This window comes from Urocitellus parryii, chromosome 5, assembly GCF_045843805.1.
Source record: "Urocitellus parryii isolate mUroPar1 chromosome 5, mUroPar1.hap1, whole genome shotgun sequence".
Classification (NCBI taxonomy): domain Eukaryota; kingdom Metazoa; phylum Chordata; class Mammalia; order Rodentia; family Sciuridae; genus Urocitellus; species Urocitellus parryii.
The window spans coordinates 119419156-119425690 of NC_135535.1; positions in this window are offsets into that span (position 1 = coordinate 119419156).

Sequence of the window (6535 nt, forward strand, 5' to 3'; positions counted from 1 at the left end):
GTGGTTCAATCCCTGGTACAAAAAAAAAAAATGTCTCATGGGATTTTAATTGGGAGATATTTTGCAAATGTTTTTATATTTTTCTTCATTCCCACATGAATTCTCTAGCATGTCACAGTTGGATTCCCCTTACCACATTGTTCTTTCTCACATCTTGCTCCATTTCACCCAACGTTATTTCTTTTTCATCCTCTACATCCATCTTCTTCCTTTAAAAAAAAAAAAAAAAAAGATAGACACACATGTAATCAATAACCCTGGCTGCAGCAGGGATTCCCTGTTCTGGGGTCATGGAACAGGAAGTACCCCAGACTAAGAGTTAGGAGCTTCTTCTTTTTTTATTTAATCTTTTTTTTTTCAATGTCTTTATTTTGTTTATTTTTATATGGTGCTGAAGATTGAACCCAGTTCCTTGCATGAGCGAGGCAAGTGCTCTGTCACGGAGCCCCAGCCCCAGCCCCAGGAGCTTCTTTACCAAGCATACCACCTGGCACCTGCCCCGCCCCCTTTCTCTCTCTCCCTCCCCCCTGGGCTCCACCATTTACAAACTATGTGACTTCAAGTAAGTAATTTGCTTCATCAGAACTTCAGTTCATTTATCATTAAGTAAAAAGAGTAGATTAAGTCAGCATTGTGGTTGTGTAACATGGTGATATTGCTCAGCTTCATTAGTGCCAAAACTCTTTCAAGAACCTAATGAAATTTATGACTTCTCCTTCCAGAGGAAACCACATCCACACTAGCCTTTTGCAAAAATTATTTTCAAGTGTTTACAAACCTCCTAGAATCTATCCAAGGGCTTTGGCTTAACAATACTCAAACTGGGCGCCACTACCACCACTTTTTAAAATAGTGCTTTTGCAAGGCCACTGTGGCACATGCCTGTAATCCCTATGACTCAGGAGGCTGAGGCAGGAGGATTGCAAGTTCAAGACCAGCCTGGGTGACTTAGTGAGATCCTGTAAAACAAACAAACAAAAAAAACAAACAAACAAAAAACGCTGGGGATGTAGCTCAAGTAGAAAACCCCTAGGTTTAATCTCCAGTACCAGGGGTGGGAAAAAGGTCCACAGCAGACTTACCCAATTCAGACTCAATTTGATATACATTGTGAGAACCCTGGGTGGGGTCTCTAACACACCACTGAAAGAACTGTAGCTTGATGAAAAGCAGCTTATCCCATATCAATAACGTAATTGAGACAGTCTACAGGATGGGAAAAAAAATCTTTACCACATGCCCCTCAGATAGAGCACTAATCTCGAGGATATATAGAGAACTCAAAAAACGTAATACTGAAAAAAACCCAAGTAACCCAATGAATAAATGGGATAAGGACTTGAAGTGACACTTCACAGAAGAAGGAATACAATCAATCAACAAACATATGAAAAAATGTTCATCATCTCTAGCAATTAGAGAAATTCCCAGAAGGCAAGATGCTCTTAGACCATCCAGGGTAGATGACATGAGCAAGCTTAAAGGATCTTCTACTGGAGATGTTACAATTTGTATAATAAAAAGGAAATAATCATTAAATTGTATTGGAACAAGTCTAAGAAAAATAACCATATAGTGGTGGTCCAGAAGAGATACAATATGAAATGTACTAGAAGAAAATTTCAACTTATAAAAAGGGTGATTGGTTAGTCTACATTAATATGATCATGATATTCTCTTTATTTTTACCTTAGTATGAATTATATTGCATTGATGTTGTTTATTATATCAAGAAATCACAGGCTGGGGATGTAGCTCAGTGGTAAAGTGCTTACCTAGCATATGGGTTCCATCCCCAGAATCATGCACATACACACAAACACATACACAGAAAGAAAAAAAATTTTTTTAACATTTATTTGGGCTGTAGTTGTGGCTCAGTGCACATGTGAGACACTGGGTTCGATCCTCAGCACCACATAAAAATAAACAAATAAAATAAAGGTATTGTGTCCATTTACAACTAAAAAATTATTTGAAAAAAATAATTTGCTTTAAAATATCAAAATGTATAGTTATAAATAGTTATATGGGTGATTGTCCCATTGGCCATGGGGGAGATATCCACATATGGTCTTAAATATCCCATATGAATGAGAATTGAAAAAAGAGAGGAAGTAAAATATTAGAAGGGTGTAGAATCCAATCAAGCAGCAAAATAGTTAATTAAAATATAGATATAGGGGGGCTGGGGTTGTGGCTCAGTAGTAGAGTGCTCACCTAGCATGCATGAGGCACTGGGTTCAATCCTCAGCACCACATAAAAACATAATAATGTGTTCCCCTGAAACTAAAGATACATAAATAAATAAATATTTTAAAAATAGATAGATAGATACAGGGCTCCTTACCTTATTGATTCAAATTTGAAGCACAAACATAAAAGCAATCTCTGTTATAAGATGAATAAATGTTCCAGGTTTCAGGGAAAAAAGTCTTGGCCTGTGAAGATCCATTATATTAGAAGAATTACAGGTTGTATATCATTTTGTTTCAGCTGCATAATAAAATCCACTCAAAACTTAGTGGCTTAAGTTTTCTCTTATTATTTCTCCCCATTCCATGTGTCACTGGAGCAGCTCTTCTACTCTGGTCTGATTCAGCTCGTGCTGAATGGCCACTGTCTGGTTGTTGGAAGGTTGGTGGTCTAGAGAACCTAACCTGGGATGGCCTGTCTCTGCTCCACATGATCTCTCATCCTCCTTTGGTTAGCCCAGCCTTCCTTGCATGGAAGCCTAAGAATTCCAAAACTTGGCAAGACCGAACAGCCCCAGTTTGCTATTGTTCCACTGGTCAAAATGATACCGACAATCAAGCCCAGAGTCGGTGTGAAAAAGAATTACTCAAGCATGATCAAATTGGTGAACATTATTTCAATAACCAATTACAGTGTGTAAACAGTTTGATTGATTATATTTTCAAGTGTTATTTATAGGCTTAGAATTATCTTGCCTGTTAAATTTTTAAGTCTAACAGTTGGCATTTGAAATGCAGAGAAGCAGACACATAAAATTTGTGCTGTGGTTTGAAATGTCTAAGGAAGTTTAATCAATCAAGCTTTAAGTGGTGTTAAATGTTTAAAGAGGATCTAATCTGTTACATCTGTGAGTTCAGAGCACACGAGTCAAAGAACTAGTAAAAGTGATTGTTCTTATTTTATTATTTATTAGATTAATAAATGAACGGAGAACTTTGTAAGTCAAATTTAAAGGCTAAAGAAAAAGTAGGATTTAAATTTTGCAACTCAACACCAGTTATTGTAAGAAAAATTTCCAAACAGAAATAAATCCTCTCGGGCTTTAGTAAATCTCAGGTGACACATTTATTCAATAGTTTACTCAAAGCATATTTACTGATCATTTGCTGAGATAGGTGCTATTCTAGATACTGAGAATATGGTGCAAAGTGACTCCCAGTCCTTCCTTCATTGAGATTATACACACAGAGTACACCCGGAAGAAGTCAAATAAATGACATGATTTCAAATAATGAAAAGATGAACATCAATCACAGACTATTTCCTAATCCCATCTTCCTCACTGCCTAGGATCAGTGACCATTTCCCTCTTTCCATAGCCAAAGACACCACATAGTTCTCCAATTCCTACCTGATTCTCACTCTTGGTATCACTCTATAGCTTCTTTCATAGTCAGTAAGTACAGTTTTGTTTTTTTTTTTTATTTTATTTTAGTCTCTACATCTTCTCAGGATGAGGCTCTGTTAGGGAAAATAAAAAAGTCCAGAGAACATGCAATAAACAAAGCAGCCTGCTATTGTTATACACTTGGCAAGTGTTCATGGAGCAGCTTACACATCCTCAGCTAGGCATGTACTGAAGATTGAGAGGCGCACAGAGCTGAGGAAGCCGGAACCATCACTATCAGAGAGGATCCATCTTGTAGGCAAGGCAAGACCTAATTTATCCAACTAGAAACCCATTTTAGAGGTTTTAATGGACTTCATCTTACAATGATGATGCCTTCTACTGGATAAACTACAGTAACCACATCACAAAGCAGCACAGTAATAACCTATAAACAGTGCAGAGCCTACAGTAATCAGGACAGCGGCTCAAAGTCAGGCTGTGCATTAGAATCACATGGTAAATTCTTAAAAATACTTAGACTGGGGTTGCGGTTGTGGTTCAGTGGTTGAGCACTTGTCTTGCATGTGTGAGGCACTGAGTTCGATCCTCAGCACCACATTAAAAAATAAATAAATAAATATATATATATATATATATATATATATATATATATATACTTAGATCATCTGAGTCAAGGGTGGGGATGGACAGTTGTATTTTGTAAATCACTCCAGGTGACTCTAACATGCAGCCAGGCTCAAGAGCCCCAGTGGCAATTTCACACTAGAGTCCACCTTCCCCAGAGCCCCAGGAGGCTCTCCTGGGGGCATGCCTATCTGGATGCTTTAGGGCAGGGGTCAGCAACCTAGGGCCTCTGGTCTACTCCCTCACCACCTAGCAAGCTAAGATGGTTTTTACACTTTTAAATAATTAGGGGAAGCAATGAAAAGGGGAATAAAATTTGGGGACAGGTGAAAATTGTATATAAATTCAAATTTAAGTGTCCAGATAAATTTATTAGGACATGGCCACTCTCCTTTGTTTTGGGATGCTATAAGAGCGAGGTTAAGAAGTAATTGAGACATTTTAGTCTAGCAAAGCCTAGAATATTTGCTATCTGATCCCTTACAGAAAAACTGTGCTGATCCTATCTTGGAGGGAATGGGGTTCCAGAGTTTCAGCATCCCTGTGTCCTCTCAAGAATTTACCTGCATGGGAAGTTATCAGCCATCAAGTTGGCAGATGTATATGAAGACTCCTTCCTTTCCCACCCTTGATTTCATACTCATCCTTCTCCCAGTTTCAGAAGAAAAGTAGGCCCCTCACCAGCCTGGGGTGTGGAAAGTACCCTAGACATGACACAAAGGAACAATCCCAAATAGTGGTATCCAACAGAACTCTAATCACTAGGTATGTAGTTGGATAAATGGAATTTTTTTTTTTGGCAAGTCAGGTGTGTTTCAAATATTGCCTTTCCAAAACAGCCTCAAATTGTCACTGCAAAATTATTGTAATATTTAGTGAGGGCTGTAGATATATATAGTTCAGAGGCACAGCACTCACCTAATATGCAGGAGGCCCTGGGTTCAATCCCAAGCACCACAAAACAAACAAAAAAAATTGGTGACTGATGGGTTCCTACTTTTTAGCATGCAACTCAGGAGGGGTTAAAATAATTGAGTAACATGGTTGTGGCAAAACTAATGTCATATTATTGATGTAAGCAAGTTTTTTAAGGTTCACATCTAAATTTATTTATTTATTAAATAAATAAAGGTCCATCTATAACTAAAAACAAATTCTTAAAAAGAGGCAAATTTTAAATAACAGTTTATTTTTATGTTTAATAATTACTTATCAAGTCAGGCACAGTGAAACATAGGTGCCTGTAGTTCTATTTACTTGGAAGACTGAGACAGGACTATCACTTGAGCCAGGAGTTCAAATCCAGCCTGAGCAACATAGAGAGACCCCCATCTCAAAATAATAACAATATATCAATGTGTATATTGTATCTATATTATTTGGCTTAATTATGTACTAATAATTATAATTATGAAATGAGGGTCTTAACACCTCACTGGCTGTGTTAGACCAAGACACAAAAAAAGACCACTGACTCCAATTAAAATCAAATTAAAGCAAGCTTATTATTTCGACCGGCCGGGCTGCCTCTCCCTCCCAAAACCGCAGGAACAAGACAGCAGCCACAGCTTTCCTGCAGCCCAGCTTTATAGCCCAGAAAGTTACACAAAGTGGGGTTACAGATAACAGAACTCTGACTAGCATAACACAAATGGTAGTTTACATTTTTGCTGGCCCCAACATCAGAATTTATGAGGACCATTAGAGCCTCAGAGAGGGTCATTATCTGGCCAGGGAAGGCCAAGATTTGTGAGGTGTCACTAAAGTTTCAGAGAGGGCTGCTATCTGGTCAGAGAGCCAGGCATGGGTGAGTTCAAGGCACGGGCAGGCATTCCAAGCAGGTTCAGAATTTGCAGTAATTTATAGTAAAGCCAAAATTATCTTTTCATGGCTTTGTGGCGAGATGGCTCCCAATTTTAAGAAAAGATCAGGTTGGGTCTATCAGCTGCTGGCCAGAGACCCTCTTGATTCCTACTACTTGGGCCCCTCCTGGGTAGTTCATAGCCTGGCTTCCCTGGGAGAAAGAGGCTGAGCAACACAGAAGTCATGGTCTTTCTGTAACCTTATTTTGTAAGTGATAGTTCATGTTTTCGCCTTATTCTATTATATTCTATTGTTCAAACCAAAGCATTAGGTCCTGCCTACCCTCAAGGGGACTGGTATATAAAAAGGGGTGAATAAGGGGAAGTGGGACCAACAGGAGCCATCTTAGAAGCCACCTACCACAAATGTCAACTTTTACATAACACTTCTCTATATCTGTTTAAACTTAGGGTGAATTTTTTTTTCTGTCGTCTTAAAAA